Source organism: Antechinus flavipes, chromosome 3, assembly GCF_016432865.1.
Source record: "Antechinus flavipes isolate AdamAnt ecotype Samford, QLD, Australia chromosome 3, AdamAnt_v2, whole genome shotgun sequence".
NCBI lineage: Eukaryota > Metazoa > Chordata > Mammalia > Dasyuromorphia > Dasyuridae > Antechinus > Antechinus flavipes.
In genome coordinates, this window is record NC_067400.1 from 577,450,228 (window position 1) to 577,469,865 (window position 19,638).

A 19,638-nucleotide genomic window follows, 5' to 3' on the forward strand; every position below is an offset into this window, starting at 1 on the left:
AATCACTACTCATGATTCTAGAGGAATCCAGGAAGCAAGCTACCCATCTCCTGACTTAAGATGTGAAGAGACACATATATTTTTGGATATGGACAATGTGGGAATTAGTTTTATTTGTGAGAAGGGCTTTCATTTTCTTTTAATTTAGGAAAAAGTAGCAAGGATAAGATAGGGAAAGGATTTTCCTCCCTTTAAAGAAGAGGACATAAAAGAATAATAAGTAGGATAGCTTTGAAAGTTGCATGTCAAATTTAATACCTACATAAAAATAAAAGCAAGCTCTACATAATAGTTTCCTGTATAATTCTCTCCTGTTCTATATGTGTATGTATACACAACTGTTTTCTTTGTTATTTAAGTTCATATTTTAAAAACTAAAATAAAAAAATCAAAATTAAGAAAAGGCATATTGCTGTCGTAGTGGAGAATATATAATATAATAGCCATATAATATAACATAATAGGATCAAAGAGTATGAGTGCTGCAATGAACCAAATAGCTGTTTTCTAGGGACAACAGAATGACCCTTAAGATATTTGTAATTTCCTTTTTGTCTTCTTCACCATTAGGAAATCACATTTACTCTGAGCCCTTGGTTAGGGAAATTCCTAATATTTAGACAGAAATTTGACTCTGTCTAAATTTATACTCATAGCTATCTTTAGTAAAGTCCTGGATTCTTTGTGGTTAAGGCAAAATTCAGATTACTAGAAACATTTGGGTAATGAAATAGGAGATTTACTTTATAATGTTTATGAATAAATAGGCACCAGGAGGGGAAGTTGGATAAAAAAGTAGAGAGACTATTTCTTGAGATTTCCCTCAGCCAAGTCAACAAGCATTTATTAAGCATCTACTACAATACAAAGAATGGCAAAAACAAAACAAAACAAATTCCTGCTCTCAAGTAGCTCAAAATCAAATTGGGAAGACAATGTGCAAATAACTCTGTACAAATAAGATTAAATAAGATACAAATACTCTGTACAAATAAGATAAAGTGGAGAAAATCATCAATGGAAAGGTATTCTTATTAAGGGGAACTGAAAAAGGTTTTTTTTTAGAAGGTAGGTTTTAGCTAGCACTTAAGGGAAGCAAGCAGGCAAAGACGTAGAGAGAAAGAATTCCCAGCATGAAAATGCCTGTAGAAGGGAGAAGGAATATTTTGTAAATAGCAAGATGGCCAGTGTCAATGGATCACACAGTATGTTTGGGGGAATGGTTAGAGGATGTTTGTAAAAGCTCTTAGAATACTGGAAGGGTAGGAAGCAGGCAGGACTTCAAACATCAGAAAGATGGTTTTATATTCAATACTGGAGGTGACAGAGTCCCTGGAATTTATTAACTAGGGGGTGACATTGCCAGACCTGAACTTTAGGAAGATCTATTTGACAAATTGGAGGGAGACTGAACTGGAGGGAGAACTGAGGCAGAGAAACCAAACCTGAAGGCTATTTTGCCTTCCAGATGTGAGGTGATGAGAGAGCCTGTACCAAGGTCGTTAGCAGTGTTAGAGCAAAGATAGAATGTGAAGGACTTGGCAACAAATATGTATAGGGGAGAAATACTGATTTGTAAAACAAGGAAATGATAAATCAATGGAAGTAGCAGAGATTATCAAACAAGATAGTTTAAAGGGAAAAGAGAAGACCATGATAAAGCTCTGAAGGATGTCCATCGTAAATGGACAAAACCTGGGAAAAGATCCAGCAAAGTCCTTGAGTAAATGACTATACTAAAAGTATTAGCATGGATCTTAGGCTCCAAGAAGCCAATGAGCCCTGTCACTTCCCAGTCTTACCTTCTTTTTCGCTTTTTGTAGCTTGCCTTGGGGCTATTGGTTCTTCACTCAACTTTGCATGACTTCGTATTTCAATTTTTAGATCCTTAGAATATATGGTTTTGAGGTACCTTTTTCCTTTCATACAAATTCTTTAGAAATGGTCAAGTACGGAAAGTTATGTTTTCTGCATCCAATTCACATTATGCAAATTGGAATAAATTGATAAATTCCAAAAGAAATCTATATTCCAAAAACCATCTATGTTTACTGTACAGTATTATGCTGTCTCTGTTCCTGCTTCTCACTTGGTGCACAGCAGCTCTCCCCCCAAAAACTCTTTAAAAATCTTTCAAGGGAAAGCTGTAGAATGGTTGTATTGGGACATAACTGCTGGATAGAGGATTTGGCTTGAGATGTCTTGTGCCCAAGAGTGAAGAGACCTTTGTCCCACTCTGCTCACCCACTCATGTGTCCATGCTACAGGTCTGTTTTCCATACATCTGCTCTGGTTTCTCTGTGGCTATCCCCGGCCCCCATATTGCCCAGTTTCTCTGGTGTCCATTTCCAGTCCCTATGTGTCTGTCCCCCTCAATCCCAGTGTTCCTCCTCTCAGTACCAGCAAGGTCCCCATATGGTGGACCCCAGCCTAGATGTTCCTCTTCCTACTCTTGCTTCTATGTTCCCAGGTCCCCATATAGCATGTCCTTAAAAGATGTGCCAGTCCTCTCCTTCCATAGGTCCCACTCCCTTCCTGCCTCTCTCTCCCTCCCTTCTCCACATCTGTGGGCAAATTCTCATTACCTAAAAGTCACTTTACATAGAAGAGAGGTGTGCAGAACTGTCCATAATATTCTACAGAACAGATAACTATCTGTATCTTACAATTGATTTGAGTGATCTAAAAGGTATACAAGGCCCTGTTTGAATAGGTTGATTCAGTCAAGAACTAATATATTAAGATAGGTAATTGCTTTTAAATAGATGGGATAATGAAGGAATCCCACCCTTAGATGTGGATCAAAGGATTTCAAATTAAAAGATCCTCAAGCAAATCTCCTTTAATAAAGTCATTTGAAGATAAAGAAATGAAATTCTAGGAAGGTTAAATGATTTGTCCAAAGTGAATAAGTTGTGTAGAAAAGCCAAGATTCAAACCAAGATCTTCAAGTTCCCAGTATGTATAGAGTTGATCGATTGCTGTGTTTTGTTCCTAAAGAGAGCCAAAATGATATCACTAGTTGCAGATATAGTATGCCCTACTGTGGCTGATCAGACCAATTTGAACTTGGCTTTTTTTTTACTGTCATTGGGTACCAATAGTCCATATAAATATCTGAAGTGGAGAGGTCTCTAAATTTATGCATCTCGTATTTCTTTTGAGTTGCTGTAATTTTGCTTCTCTTATACAGTGCCTTCTTAAATTCAGGTACTACACACACAGCAGTACTATGCTAGTGTCTCTCATGTTACATGATAAGATTCCAAAGTTTAGAAGACCTTGAGGATGTCCTTATATCTCTTCTTCTCACCACCTTTGAGTGCTTCCTCTGCAAGAGCTCTCTACAAAATATACTTTTAGACAAATATACATTTGACATTCAAACAACAAGACCAGTCCATTGAAGTTGCACTCTGCAGTAGAGTCTGATTGGCAGTTAGGCTTAAAGGACTTCAGTATCAAATACTTTTATCTTGCCAAATGATCTTCACAATCTTTCTAAGACAATTCAAATGAAAGCAATTTCATTTCCTAGCACAGCACTAGTAGACTGTCTAGATTTTTGGTTGTATGGCTAGGCAATGTGAGTTGAAAAGAAGTCTGACTCCGGATTTGCCATTGCCCTTCATGTTTCATTTGGATCCAATATCACTAAAAAACAAAAACAAAAAACAAAAAACAATTGAGTTCAGAAAAAGGCTATAAGATCTACAATGAGAGGGATATGCCTTACCACATATCTAAAAAACTTTTATCCCGCCCAGCTTAGTCATAAAGGAACTGAAAGTTTTCAGCTGGTGTAACTCTGGAGGAACTAACTGTAAGGAACAGAGAGCTGTAAGGAGATTATGTCAAGTAAAAGGCCAACAGATTCAAACACCAATGAGTTGATCTGGTATTATTTGATTTAGGGCTCTAAATCTTCTGGGAACTAAGAGTTGGATTGCTTAGAAAATCTGGACTTCTTTAGAGATTTCTTGAAAGAAAACTGTCATGGAGAGGTATTCACCTTGGAGTTTTGAGATTCAGTCCAGAACCTGTCTTAACAGTGTTTGAGATTCCAGGCATAAAAAATATAGAAAGGTTCCCTTTCTTCAAAATGTTTGAAAATGAGACTGTGCTGATTTTAGCTGCCCTGAAATAAGTTCAAGATTGAATTTACAAAAGAGTTATGTGGATATATTTAAGAGCCAGGTGCTGCAAGTTCTAGTATAAATGAGAGAGCTCTCTCTTGCCAGATATACTTTGCCAGTATATTTGAAATATGGAAGACCAGATTAAAGTCTTTTCTCACTGTCTTTTGCAATTGGTTATCAAACTTAGATTTGGGGAACTATTTAAATTCAAAGTCAATTTATATTGTATTCAATGAACAAACATTGATCAAGCACCTACTTTGTGCCAAGCACTGTGCTTTTAGGCATTGGGGCTGGGGGGGGGGGGGAGGGGTGTACAAAGACAAAAAAAAAAATCTCAAGGAATTTATCTATGGAAAGAAATGTTTTTACAGAACATATTTAGAATAAATACAAGTTATGGAGAGAGCACCAGTAGTTAGGAATTCTTGATCATATCATTCATATGCCATCTGCATATCTCCTTTATCCCTGTCTCACACAAGAGGTAGCCTTACTTCAAGGCCCTCTACTTACATAATACCATTCCATCCTGTCTTTATCAATAGATTGTCCCCTCTGTCATCTTCACTCATCACTTTTTCAGTTTCTCCCTACTGCTTACATTCCATGTCTCTCTCTCCTCAAAAAACCCTCATTTGATCCATCTCTGCTATAGTCAAATATCTCTTCTGCCTTTTGCTGCTAAAGTTAAAAGGCCCTTTAAAATAGATACCCCATTTTCTCTCCTCACTTTATTAACCTGTTACAATTCAGATTCTAATCTCATCATTTCACCTAAACTATCTTCAAAGTTACCAATGATTTAATGAAATCCAATGACTCAAGCCTCATCCTCCAATTTTCTGTAGCCTTTGATACTGATATTTCTCCTTGACATTCTCTTCTCTCTAGATGTTTTAGACACCATTTCTTCTCTTCCTATAAAGCTTCTTTTTCTGGATCTTCGTTATCAAGTCCTACCTCTAATGGTAAGTGTCCCACAGATAATGTTCTGAGTCTTCCTCTGTTTTACTTCACTTGGTAATATAGTCAGCTCCCATGGATTACCATCTTTAGGTCAATGATTCTCAAATCTGTCTGGCTCTAACCTCTCTGCTGACCTGCAGTCTCACATCTCCAACTGATTTTCACACATCTTGAACTGGATGTCTAATAGACATCTGAAACTCAACATGTCCAAAAACTAAACTCATCTTGCCCCCTAAATCTTCTCCCGACCTCAACTTTCCTATTAATTTCAAGAGCATCACCACCCTCTCAGTCCCCCTGCCCCTGCTCAAAACCCAGATGTCAACTTCAATTCACCATCTCCCATGTTCTGTATCTAATCTGTTGCCAAGGCCTATCAATTTCAGCTTTGTAGCATCTCTCAAATGAGCTGCCTTCTCTTTTCTGATACTGCCACTATTCTGATGTAGGGCCCTTGTCTGCTGCTGGATCTGTTTGCCTCAAATCTCTTTCCACTTCAATTTATCCATCTAAGTACTATAGTGATTTCCTAAAGTGTAGGTCCAACTATGTCACATACACCCTCTCCCCTCCACCCCCCACTCACAACAAATTCCAGTAGCTATTGCTCCCTAGATTAAATACTAAATGCTCTGTTTGGCATTCAAAGCCTTTCACAACCTAGCCTCCTCCTACCTTTCCAGTCTTACACCTTATTCCTTTGATCCAGTGACACTGGCATCCTTGCTATTCCACAAACAAGACAATCCATATCTTAGCTCCAGGCCTTTTCCCTGGCTGTTCCACATGCTTGGAATGTACCCGTCCTTATCACCACCTACTGACTTTCCTGGCTTCTTTTAAATTCCAATTAAAATCTCATCTTCTACAAAAAGCTTCCCCTCCTCCCCCCCCACCCCCCCACCTAATTCGTCTTCCCTCTTTTATTTTTCCTGCATATGCTTTTTCTTTTTTTGTTTTCCCCATTAGACTGTGAGCTCCTTGGACTCTTTGTGCATGTCTCTTGCTTAGCACAGAGCCTGGCACATAGTAAGCACTTTAAAAAGTGTTTAGTAACTGCTTGGAAAGCCATGGTCAGAACTATGATTTAAGAAAAATGAATTTGACAGCTACATGGATAAATGAAAAAAATCAAGTGCCATATGCAGTTAAGGCTAAAGGCTAGGGATACAAATAGAATAGAGCTGCTTTCAAGGAGCTTACATTTTAATAGGAAAAATCAACACAATGGAATTTTAGCTGCAAGTCAGATGGAGAAGCCTGGTAGCTCAAATTCTAGCTCCTTTTTAAAATATTTCCAGTGCTAAAATCCTATTTCTGACATTGAACCCTTTGACAATGCCAAAAGTTTTGGTGGCAAGAATTTTTTCTATTTCTTTTAGTGGCTGATCCAGGTTCCACTGCTGATATTTGTAGAAGTTGTTGCAGGATTGCTGGGTTTTATTACTTGATGGCTTCAGGGATCAGCATGTCTCTACTAGGATCTGAGAGGAGATGGTTTGATATTCCTGGCATATGCAGCTTCCTGTGTTTTGCTGCTCTAGCTTTGTTGCCTCTTTTATTATTTGGGTAATAATTGATTTGGAAAGGCTGATCCATCCTCAGCAGGGCTTGCTCACTATGGAAGTGGCCTTCAAATTCAAGGCCAGAAGCAAGGCCAGTAGGCTAGGAAATATTTCCAGGGCTCTTAGGTTTACCTTTCCATTAATGGCAGTTTAGTTGGTGTTAGGATAGTCTGTTTTCTAAAAAAGTTACTACTGTGAATAAAGCCTTTGAGGGCCAAGAAAGAGAGCCAGTAGTATTCCCAGGGAACCTGGGCTTCAGCATCCTGAGTTGTTTCCATGAGGGCCATTTCTTGTTTCTCCCTTAAGAGGGCTTTGTTTCAGTTAGGCTAGCTTGGCTGCCTTGAGTGGCAGTTGGTGGAAATAGCTGGCTTGTTCTCTGTAGGGGTGGCTCCTTTTAACAATGGCTGGTGGATGGATTGTTCTAGGCACTCAGCAACTCTGAGATAGCTGTTTGTAAACACACATGTATTCTACCAAAGCCCTCTCCTATTTCTGGCATCTGATTAAATTCTAGTGCATTGAGTATGCTCTGGCCACATTCCCTCAGGGTCAGGCTACATTTTCACCTGTGGTACCCTAAAAATTGGAGTATTTTTCTCTTTTGCTCTATGCTCAAACCCACACTGGTTTTGTTTTCCCATTGTTAGGGTGCCAATGGTTAACATCTTAGTTCCATTCAGCCACTTAATATCAGACAGCTTTTACAAAGGCATATTAATTTCAAAGACAAAGCAAGAACAAAGTACATTTTAATACTTTAAAGAGCCATATTCTTCTCTTCATTGGGGAAAGAGTTAAAGAGTATAGGGAGAAGAGAAGGAATAAACATTTATATAAGGCTTACAATGTTGTACTTTACAAACATCTCATTTGATCCTTACAATTATCCTAATTTTATAATTAAAAAAACTGAGACCTAGGTTAACTTACTTGCCCAGGGTCACATAGCTAGTAAGTGCCTAAGCTGAATTTTAATTCAGATTTTCCTGACTTCATGGAATCGGCTCAGTTTTGCTCAGTTCCTGCATAGAATTGGTCACATCAAATTCAAATCCAAAGGTAGTGGGATGCATTGCATCATTTCTGCTTCAGCTGAGCAGGGAACTCCAAGGTCCTCTTTGCTTCTCAGGACACATTGATGCTCAGCTGATTGCAACACCCAGTCTGGGTTCTCAAGGCCACAGATTCTATTTCCTTCGCTGAATAGCTTTAATGAAGGAGTTCCCCAAATCCCCCAGAAGTGAATAGACGAAGAGAATGTGTCTGATGCTGACAGTTCTGAAGATGTTGATATTCTGGTAATACAGCCAATTAAAAAACCGATTCCCAATTATGAGGTTAGTCAAACAAAAGTAGTTACGGGAATGTCGGCAACTTTCCCATAATCTCTCCAAGGCTTACACTCATATTGCTCCCTTATATTCATGAGAATTTCCCCAATAGTAGATTCCCCATATTTTTCAGATGGACAGATGTCATTCCAGATGCTCCAAGGATGACCCAGATCCCTATTATACAGGTACACATTTTCATTATTTATTATTTCCTTCACATTCCATAGTTCAAAACTGTTTCTCCATATTCTCATTCTTTCCCCTTCTCCATATCCCTAATTATCTTTAGATCCTAAATCTTTCCACTTAGGTTAATTGTCCTAATTATGGTTCCCCTTCTCATTTTCCCCTAAAAATTTCCTGATACCAAGATGTGAGCCAAGATTAACTTTTTGAAATATTAAAATTCAACATTTAAATTACTTGAAAATGATGAAATAATGTTCCTGTTAATGATAAAGTTTTGACCATACCTGCTAAATCTTGTCCAACTTTGGATTCTCTATGCTGTTCTCCACAAATAGTAGCCACTCTACCTTTCTGGTTATTCCTTCTATTATTTCCCTTTGCTTACTCCAAGCAAACATTCCCTGAACACATCTTATGTTTTCTATCTCTATGCCTTTCAGAGCTATTCTTTATTCTTTACACAGCTCTCCTATGCCTGAATTCCTATCTATGTCCCACTGAAATGCTTCTTTCATGAAGCCTTCTCTGATTCTCTCCTCACATCCTACCTCATCAGTAACCATAATAACTATAGGAGGGCCTCACAGGACATTATTTTTTTCCTCTAAAACATTATATAATGTTGTTCCTTAAGGGAAGGGAGTCATAGAGCTCATCTATGGAGGTTAGCTGTAGGGCAGCTAGATGGCTCAGTAGATAAAGAGTGTCAGGTTTAAGAGTTAGAAGACATCTTTCTGAGTTCAAATCTGGTCTCAAGAGACTTATTAGCTGTGTGACTGTGGGCAAATCATATAAACCCTGTTTGCCTCAGTTGCCCCATCTATAAAATGAGCTGGAGAAGGAAAATGGCAAACCACTCCAGTATCTCTGCTAAAAAAAAAAAAAATGCCAAATGAAATCATGAAGAACCTATAAAGAATTATTTTTCCTCAGCTCCTAATGCTGGCTTTTGTGAACAGTAGGTCTTTAATAAATGCTTGGTAAAACTATTTGTATCTTAATAGTCAAAACTCCCAGAGGACAAGGCCAGGTTCTTCAAGTGGAGAGATAAAATTCCAGGTGCTCTAAGCATGAAGGACATCCCTATTAAATTAGAAACACTTTTTCAATATTATTATAATTTTCTTCACATTTTATAGTTCTAGCTTTCAAAACTGTTTCTCCATGCTCTCATTCTTTCCCCTTCTCCATATCCCATGTCCCTTTTCTCACTGAACTTTGTACTTCCCAGGTAAAAGCACAGCTCTCTGCATCCAGTAAGTATATAAATACTGCTCAGTTTATATAACAGATGAAGAATTTTTAAAATTTAAAATATGAAAGTGTAAAACCTTTGGTTCATTTAACAAAAGACTACATTATAGATATGAAAGACAGTAAGAGAAAAGACATAGTAGAATAACTAATGGAAGCTAAGAATATCTGAATTTAAATCCTGCATCTGACATATACTGACTGTATGACCCTTGGTAAGTCATTACTCAGTAAGAATTAAAATTGGAGAGACTGTCATCATGCACTGATAATGATTTCCTTACCCTGAGTTTTATTAGTGAAATTATCAGTTTAGTCCTTATGCCTATTTTAACAAAAATTGTACTGTTTCTTTGTGGCTGTTCATTACATTTAAGAGAAATCAGACCATCCAAAACAAAAAAAGGGACACTTTCAGTAAAGAACTACATTAAAAAGCTTTACAAGAGAATCCCAGGTGTTAGATTTCCAATACTTGGAATAAATCACCTAGAATTAAAGGGTACTCAACATTGATACAATTATACAAATGTGCTGCATCACACATGCAAAACTGTATCTACCTTTCAGTTACAGTTTACAAGTTTGTGGTATATAAAAAAGGGAACAGCCGGCCTGCTTCAAGATTCTCTCGCTTCACATCCCTTGCAAGCCTCTCATTAACTTGTACATGACTTTAATCAATGCTGAAGCACACCAAAGAACTCTGCTTCCAGACTGAGCCATAGCTTTGGAGAGGAAAATTAATTCAGGAAAACAATACCATCCAGATTAACAAAAGATCTCTTGTACTTTAAAAAAAAAGTGGGGGGAAGACTTCTTATTTTTAAAAATAAAACCAAATCCTCAAAAATTATTTTAAAAAACCTAAGAAAGACCATTTTGAGGAGCTTCATAGAGAATTTGTATCAAAGAGTCCAAAGGAAAAAAGAAAAAGGAAGTCTGTGCAACAGAAAACATTACACACATGGAAAAACAAACGACCTCATATTGAACAAACAAAATGCATCACCTTCAACACATCATGCCAGCTAAGATTAAGACTTGGCCTATCTTCTGACATAGCAATTTCCTTTCGGAGTTGACTTGGGCTGAACCCTCCCGTGGCCTTTCTCTGAGGTTGGAGGGGCGGGTTTCGAGGGTCCTCCCTTCGGATCTCATGGGGAGAGGAGAAAAGGAGGCTCCCCAAGGTCACACAGGTGGGGCCACAGATGCAAGAGGCATAGTGAAAGGTACACTCGGTCCAAACCCAGCCTTTGGCACCAAAGGAACCTAGGAGATGGACCATCCCAAGGCCGGACCCCACTGCAAATCTAGTCCCCTTTCCATTGAAGACCTAAGGGTGGTGGAGAGATACACAATTATGGCTCTAAAGAGCCTATCTTTAGCTAAAGCAGGTTATCTCTAGGATCCGATATCTGCCCGGAAGCCACCGTGAAGCCTCAGTTTCCTCATCTGGAAAATGGGTAGGTGAGAGGAGCTTCCCCTCTGAACGACGGCGGAGGGAGGTTTCGAGCCCAAGGCTTAGGGAGAGCGGAGAGGGACGGGGCCGAGGGCAGGTGGGGAAGCGGGACGGGTAGGGAGGCCTGCCCGAAGAGGATCGGCCCGGGCGGGAGGAGGAAGGCAAGGCGAGGCGGGGTGGGGCGGAGCAGAGCCGGGGTGAAGGGGTTAGAGAACAGGCAGGCGAGGCGAGGCTTGAGACCAGCCGAGCGGGATCTGCCCCCGCCCGGGGGAGGGGAGGACTGGGCTGGGCGGGACTGGGCAGTCGTGCTGGGGGTGGGGCAGGCTCGGAGGTGACGGTTGAAAGAACGTTGGAGCAGGGGGAAGGGAGTGGGGGAGGGGCGCGCGCTCAGGAAGGGGCGGGAAACCCGCGAGAGCTCGATCGCGAGCAACGCCCGGAGGAGCGGAGCGCGGGCGGGCTGGGCCGACTCTGGGAGGGGAAAATGGGAGGAGCCAGGACAGCCCACCCCGCCCCCTCCAGACGGAGGAGGTGCTCGGGCAGCTCACCACCGGCTTCTTCCGCGGAGGATTGTTGGGGCGGGGGTGGGGAGGACTTGAAGGTAAAGCCGGTCCCCCGTGGCTTTTCTTCACCCCTACGCGCATCCCACCTAAGGGAATTGGGGAAATGAGTGTGGGAGGAGGGAGTTCCCTAGCTGTGTCTGGAGGTTTAAGAATCCGCTCCGGGATTTCCCGCCCACTTTAAACTCTGTACACTCCGAACGCATTTGGACCCTTCCGCCTCCTCCGCCGGGACTCGTTCCGCTTCCCCCACGCTTCACTTCCTTTGAGAGAACGAGGAGGCAGGGAGAATCCCCAGAGCCCAGTTTCCCCAGGTCCGTCCACTTTCCGAGCACAGACTCCCATGTCTACTTGGGAGCGCGTCTGCCTCCTCTCCCAGTGCGGGCTTGAGGGACTACTTGACGCGCAGCACGCCGCGTGCGTGCGCTCGGGGGAGTGAGCTCAGAGAGCTTCCTGGAAACTCCCGCCTCCCGAAGTCAGGGGAGCGGGGCCGGGAAGGGCGGTGCAGCTCTGCCTCCCCAGCCCCCGAGCGGCAGACCCTCACCCCCCCTTCCCCTTCCCGCCCCCGCCTAGCTCCACGCTCGCAGGGAGCGGGAACAACAGACTCCTACTGCTGCCCCCTGCCGGCGGGCCCGGCGCGCCCCGCCCTGGGAGCCTCGCGCGCCCCGCCAGCGCCGTGCGAGGGTCCGCGTGCGCCTCCGCGGCGACGCTGCGCGACTCGCGCCTCGGGAGCGGAGGGCTGGGCGCCGTCCGGAGCCCTTCTGTGCAGTGCGTTTGTAACGTTTGCGAGTCACCCCCAAAGTTACCGATTTCCTGTAAGAAAACTCCCAAAGTTGCGTCAGAGAAGCCCCGCGGGGCCAACATGCTCCCAGGCCGGGGGAGGGGTGTCACGCTCTAAGGCCGCGGTTCAACCCCTCCCCGCCCCCCGGGTCCAGTGACCTTCCTGAGCCTGAAACTACAGGAAGTATATTTTGGGACTAGGGGACGGCGGCCGCGTTGCCCCCGTTCTGGGAGGCGCCCAGAGCCGGGCCCCCACGCGGACACGGGCTGTCCGGGGCGTCCGGGGCGCCCCGGCCGCTGCGTTCTGCGGCTCCCGGGCCCACGTGGTCTGAAGTCTTCCGAGAACTTTTCTGAAAGAGTTGGTCTCGGTTAGCTTACGGGCGCCAGTCATCAGGCGTAGGGAAGGGCACGGAAGGCCGGGCGGAAGAGAGGCGCGTTGCAACATCGAGCCACGTTTTCTCTATTTCGTGATGGTTTAAAACACGCTGGAACCTCGTGTGCCAGATATTCAGGACAGCCGCGTTCTGGCGACCAGATCACCAATTTCTCAGAATGAGGGGTGTTCGATCAGAGTGCTGCCAGGCCTCCTAAACAGGCACTAACAGCTCCACCGTAATTAGACCTTATTATGTTCCTCATCTGATCCAGTGCAGGATGAAATCCCCAAGCCGAGTGTCACTAGCTAGCTCTTCTCTGGAACAGAACACAAGGGCGTTTTATGCGTAATCTGTGCCTGTTTGCCACGCTTGTCTGCCCTCTGTTCTTAGCTCTCACCAGTCAATTTCCCATTTCTTCCAAAACACAACCAGATATAGGTCATTTTCCACGCTGCTGTAGGGGGGGAAACCTCATCAGTGCTGCACCAAAAATAATTTCTATACAAAGATAACTTCTCTGAAGAACAAATATTTTGTCCAAGAAACTGAATTTTGTTTAACTTGAGGTCTTCAGGGTTTCAGTATGGCTTGCTGAACTGTTAAACCAGCCTAATCACTTTCTTTGTTCTGAGCCTCATTGTTATATATTTTAACGTGATTTGAAACGAATCAGATGAGCTAAACTGTTTTCATGTGTAAACCATATCTCTAAAAAATTTTGTCCATTTTTGTATCACCCTGATATTTTAATAGAGAGGAACCTAGAAATGCAAGTGCTTTGTTCACCCTGTTGTTTGTTTTTAACCACACCCAGAGATTTGAATGCACAGCTGTGGTTAGAGATTGAGAATACAGACTATTTAATTTTATCAGTAAACTATAACTAGAATTTTAAGAGTCAAATTTAGATTGCTGTGGGGGAAGGGGGAAGGAATTATTCAATAGGGAGAAAAACAAGGTTATGCATGGTCTCATCCAGGAACAGTTTCTCATTTACCTAACCTTTACTCTTTCCACTTAAGTAACTGTTTTACTCTGTTCCTTATTTGCCCCACAGTTAGTCATGCACACACAAATCATTCTTAAATCTCCTTAATGTCTTTGTTAGCCTTTTTGAAGCCTCAGTTTCTTCATATTTAAAATCAGAATAAGATGGAGATACCAAATGAATTGTATAGATTTTTAATAATTGTATTTGGTGACTATAGTTTAAAATATTAAAAAAAAGCAAGTTTTATAAAAAAGCAGAATTATGTATCACTTTGGATAAATGCTAGCCTTACAATCAGGGAGAACTAGCCTATGGGATAGACACTAGCAATGGAATTAAGTGACTTTTATATCTCAAATAACCCTCTCAAAACTATAGTTACCAAACTGCAGGTCCTCTTGGGTAAAGGATTTTACCTTACCTGGAGTATGAAATTACAGGTTAGGCTCTCACATCAAAGCCATTACTAGAAATTTTTTTTGTCCTCCAGGTACTACAAACCACTTGGTCAATCACTCTTACTTGAGGGGGTGGAGCATACAGGACACCTCCATGTGATGAAATACAAACCTTGGGAAATGAGGTGAAGCTACTGCTAGAATAATCACTGCACAAGGTGGGGAATGTCAGCCTAACTAATTAATAACTATTTAACATTCTTTCTAACTAGATGCTAAGTACAGTTGCTTCTATGTTCCAGAAAGACTGCAAGTACTTTCTGAACCCTAATAAATATGGTGCCTTTTAAGCTGTTGGGACAAACATCAGTTATACCCCGGATTCTGGCTCTGTTTTGGGGGCAGGGAAGTGTAAAACACAGGAAGGTACAGATGTCCACATACAAACAGAGGAGAATAACTTGAACTGCTTCACCTTATGGGGTTGTGCACTATAGAAACACTTATTATAAAGTGAACCTTAAAGCCAAGACCCAATGAACCAGAGCCATGAAAGCCTGTAACAGGCAGTTACCTTGATATGAACCCAAAAGAGGAAACTGCATAAAAGAATCAGTTTCTTTTGCCCTGTCTTTATCAAAATATTGGGCAGAGTGGCTTCTCTACTCCAAAGCCAGTCGCCTGTTCATCTGTATATACCCCAAATTGGTTCAATGCCTAATCTCTTTTCCACTCAGAAGGCATCCTATATGATCAATGCCTGGATCATGTTTTCACCAGAATTGGAATAAAAGTGAAACATGTTGAGATATGCTTGGGCAGAGAATTCCCAAATCAGATTACCCTCTTGGAAGCATAGTCTGTGACTGTGGAGCATATGTGGTATAAAGGCTAACAGGGCCAGACATGGCCAATCTCACCTAACAATCATGTTTCAGAAATACCTAACTTATTCTGTGAAAACCTGACATTATAAAGAAGCAAAATGTTTAGAATGAAGTGTGACGTGTTTGTTGTTTCAGTGGTTCTCAAAGTGTAGTGCAGTGAATCCTGGAAGGTCTCTGAAGTACTTTCAGAGAGTCTACAAATTCAAAATTAGTGGGGGGTTTTTTCCTATTTATGATAAATATCTATTATGTAACCCATATAAACAAAAACTCTTTGGACATATTCTCAATAGTTGTTAATACCATAAAGACACTGAGAAAAAGAGTTTGAGAACTATTGTGTTAGACAGTGTAGGAACTGGGGTAAAGCAGAGGAAGGAAAGGGGAAAGTAGGAACTGGGTTAAAGCAGAGGAAGGAAAGAGGAAAATAATCATGAAGAAAATTAAGGCAGCAGAGAGCCTTAACTGGGGATCTCAGGTCTACTCACCTCTACCATCTCCCCTTTGTGGGCCTCAGTCTCCTCATCTGCATGACAGACTAAACTTGGAGTCAGCAAAAGTGGGGTCAGTTACTTCTCTCTATAAAATGGGGATAATAACTGCACCACTTCATATGGTTACAATGAGGCTTAAATGACAATCTAGGTAAAGAGCTTTGCAGACCTATGGAAAAGGGCTATATAAACATCAGTTATTTTTAGTAGCTGTAAAATGAGAAGGTTGAATTATATAACCTCCTGGTTCCTTTATAGTTTTAAATCTTATGATCCTAACTGTCAGCATGGGTACATGTAGAGTTTAGGACTATAAGAGATATTAAAATGGCCAAAGTCACCCTCAAGAAAGAGATGGAGGTGGGATGAATAGAGCTGAAAAGTACTTGCGAAGTTGTCTAGTCAGTAATATTTTAGAAATTAGAAAATAGAGTTTAAAAGACTTGACCAAAGTGACATCCATAAGTCAGTGGTAGAGCTGTGTGGCAGATAGCAGAAAGGGAAAAATGGTCAGATTCTTATGTCCATTGAAATCTGAAGTGGATTAAGTATTGATGAGTTTGACAAATTTCAGCTCTCAGCATATGGTTCCTGAGGAATCCAGGTCCCATGAACCATATCCTGATCATATCATATTAAATGTCATTAGGGCACTGATGGATCCTAAGCATCTAGATTGCTCTGAGTAAGCATCAGAGACCAGGCCTTCTGATGCTGTCAAATTGTTTTTTTAAGATAGAGAAAAGAGCACAAGGTCCACTTCCTTGTCACCCCTGTTCTGACCTCACTTTGCTCCCTTCAGAATCTTGATCCTTTAGTTAACTAGTTCAATTTTACGCTGTGTTAAATTCTTGAGTCCCTTATTCCATTATTCTATTGCCCATATCCCCTTTGAGATGCCAATCCTGTTTAATACACCCCTATCTAGCTTTTCCTCTCTTGCTCACCTGCTACTGAATGATGCTAGCAAAGTCATACAGTTATATTAAGTCACTAAGAAATTTGTTATCCAATTCTCAACAGGTCTTCATTGCTGCATACTAGTCTTTCACCCCTAATTAATTCTATCCAACTCCTGACAATGACTGTTCCAAACCCCTTCTAGCCACTTATACCATTAATTCCCTTACCAGACATATGCTAAGAGCAGTAATCTAGGGCCTTACTCTGTGGGCTAAGTTAGCTTTTCCTAGGGCCTTTGCACACCAGGTTGAGTTTTCCTTTAAAGGCATCGAAACTGATCTGGGGACAATTGGCTTGGGGTACCAAGGCTGGCAAGTCCAAAGCAATGTCTTCTTGCAAGAGGAGTCAGAACTTGCTTAGCTTAGGCTTCCTACAGCAGGCTAATACAACCAACATAAAGATGGTCCCCAACTAATCAATGCTGGGTTCCTGCTAAATTTCCTTTCCTTGCTATAGTTAAATAAGTCTTTGTAAACTGTCAGATGACCTACAAATGACTTACTTTGTTTTAATCCTGAATCTGAACCACTGGACTGGCCTGAGTCAGACTTGATCCACACATAGCAAGAGGACTTTGCCTCATAGTGTACTGAAAAAATGAGGCTTAGCTTTCTGGAGCACTTTCTTCCCAATTTTACCCTCAAATCCTTTTAGCCTCATCTCTATTCTTTGCTTCTTTGTTTTAGTCTTAGAGAATGAGGTAGCCTTTCTCTAGTCCCTTTACTTGCACTTTTGATTGTATTCTCTCCTTAATCCTCCAAGAACATGCCCCCTTGATGGTCCATCCACTCTTTCTAGTTTTCTACCTCTCTTTATCTACTAGCTCTTGCTTCCATAAAATGTCTTATCTCCCCTATCCCCCCCCCAAAACAACAACAACAACAACAACAACAACAACAACAACAACAACAACAACAACAACTTCAACTGTCTCTACAATTTCCAGAAGCGATTGTCTTATGTCTCTCCTACCTTTCACAGCCCAACTGGTAGAAAAAGATGTTTATCCTCCTATTTTTTTACCTTCTATTCACTTCTCAAACCTTTTAGATCTGGATTGTTTTTCTTATTATTTGATAAGCTTTATACTTTATATTATATATATACTATAACTCTTTTTATACTTCCTCTGCGGTTACTCCCCCAACTTGTATTTTAACTTGATCCCCAGAAGATGGTTAGTACCTCCGGTTATAGGAATCGTCCTATATAGGCTGTTCCTACTGCTTAGTATCGCTCTTGAGGCCTCACTGGTATGGCTCCCATTAATAATCAGCCAGTAGACTTAATTAGCTCTTAGCAAAAGCTTTTACTAAGATGGTATTCAAAGACCTGTTGGTACCAAACATTCTGAACTTGGAGTATATTTTCCTGGAACATATAGTGTCAACAGGAAGATTAAGCTCAGATAGAGTACAATAGTAGTGACGTACAGTATAGGATACATAGGTGGCAAAGATTACCTCATAATTCCTGATATTGGAAGTCTTTTTTCTCTATGTGGAGTACTTATGCATGAGTGTAGTGCTCCACTGGCCTGTGGGGTTAGCTTCATTCTTGAATCCATAACTGACAGTGTTCTCTGATCCAAGAGATCGTGCTTCTTGACACTATCTTCTTTCTTAGGTTACTGACTATTCATCCATTTATTCTTTTTTCTCTCTACTCCTGACTATACACACACACACACACACACACACACACACACACACACACACAGTCTCCTACTACTGGTCCAGGCTCTCTGATGAGATAACCAGTTGAGGAAAGGGAGGAGAAAATATCATTTTCCGCCATCCCATAGCAATTCCCTTTCAGAGCTTTGATTTTTCCTTAGAAAGCCCATTTATATAGTCAGTCACACCTTTCCCTTCTCAATTCAATCAAAGAGGTTTGGATTTTATAAAGGAACAGAGCTTAGCATCTTGTTTACACATCAGAGCTTTATTGTGTGTGACCACACTTATATTTAATATCATGTGATTGCATTGAGACCTTCTGGGATTACATTAATTGAGGGAGACGGGGGTGGAGCTTCATTCATTACATCTTTATTGCTAAATTCAAAGGCCTTTTTCTCAGTCTCCATTCTTTTTGACCCACTCTGCAGCATTTAACACTTAACTATTCTTTTCTTCTGGAGGTTGATGTCCCCTGGATTTTCATGTCATTGCTCTGGTGTAATTCTCTTCTTACCTTTTGGACTGTTCTTTTCTGTCTCCTTTGCAGATCTCCTTTATGTGACTATATCCAAAGACCCTGCCTGGGGTCCCCTCAGTTTCTCTCTATATGCTTTCTCATCAGCTTCCATGAATTCATTCATTGTCTCAATGCAGATGATTGTTTATCTATAAGTCTGTGTACCCAGTCCTTTCTTTCTCCTAGGTTTCCAGTTCCACACCTGCAATTGCTTACTTGATAATTCTATCTAGATATCCCATAGGCATCTCAAACTCACTATGTCTAAAATAGAACTCATCATCTTTCTCCCTAAACTCACCCAAACATTATCTTTCCTATCTCTGGTGAGGGCATCATCATTTTTCTAATCACCTAAGTTTGCAAAATAATGCACCCTGCCCATCACATCCAGTCAATTTTTTTTTAATTTAAATTTTATTTTATTTAATAATAACTTTGTATTGACAGAATCCATGCCAGGATAATGTTTTTTACAACATTATCCCTTGCACTCGCTTATGTTTCATTTTTTTCCCCTCCCTCCCTCCACCCCCCCCCCAAGATGGCAAGCAGTCCTATATATGTTAAATATGTTGCAGTATATCCTAGATACAATACATATTTGCAGAACCGAACAGTTCTCCCGCTGCACAGGGAGAACTGACATCCAGTCAATTTTCAAATCTTGTCATTTTGATTTCAATATCCTTTCCTCTTCTCTCTACTCACATCACCACTACCTTATCCCAACTGACAGAACAGCAAGTTGGATCTCCAGAAGGTGGTTGCTACTTCTCTCCTAATGGTTCTAAGGGTAAATGAATTGGGTTGATGAATTGGGGATGATTTCTAATAGTATCATTCTTGAACCCCCATCCAATATATTACACTCAATATCAATCTTTGGTTAATATTCCCGGGATACTATTTAGCCAATCAACATTAGTTAGATTTTACAACGAGATATTTATTAAAAAGGCAAATCATTGACCAAGATATAAAACTTCCCAAGCTGGGAGTATACTCCCCTTTGATACCTTGAACCCTACAAAAGTGGGTTCAGACTTCAAATGGTTTCTACAAAACTTTTTGCCC

At 41.1% G+C, this 19,638-nt stretch overlaps 1 long non-coding RNA gene across 1 annotated transcript; it reads right to left on the reverse strand.

The window, feature by feature from the left end:
* Positions 1–817: 817 nt before the first annotated feature.
* On the reverse strand, positions 818–12,136 carry LOC127555647 (uncharacterized). Its single transcript, XR_007952251.1, has 2 exons — positions 10,466–12,136; positions 818–3,654 (listed from the first exon to the last, which is right to left on the reverse strand). It is a non-coding gene; the product is annotated as an uncharacterized LOC127555647 (long non-coding RNA).
* Between the last annotated feature and the right edge of the window lie 7,502 nt (positions 12,137–19,638).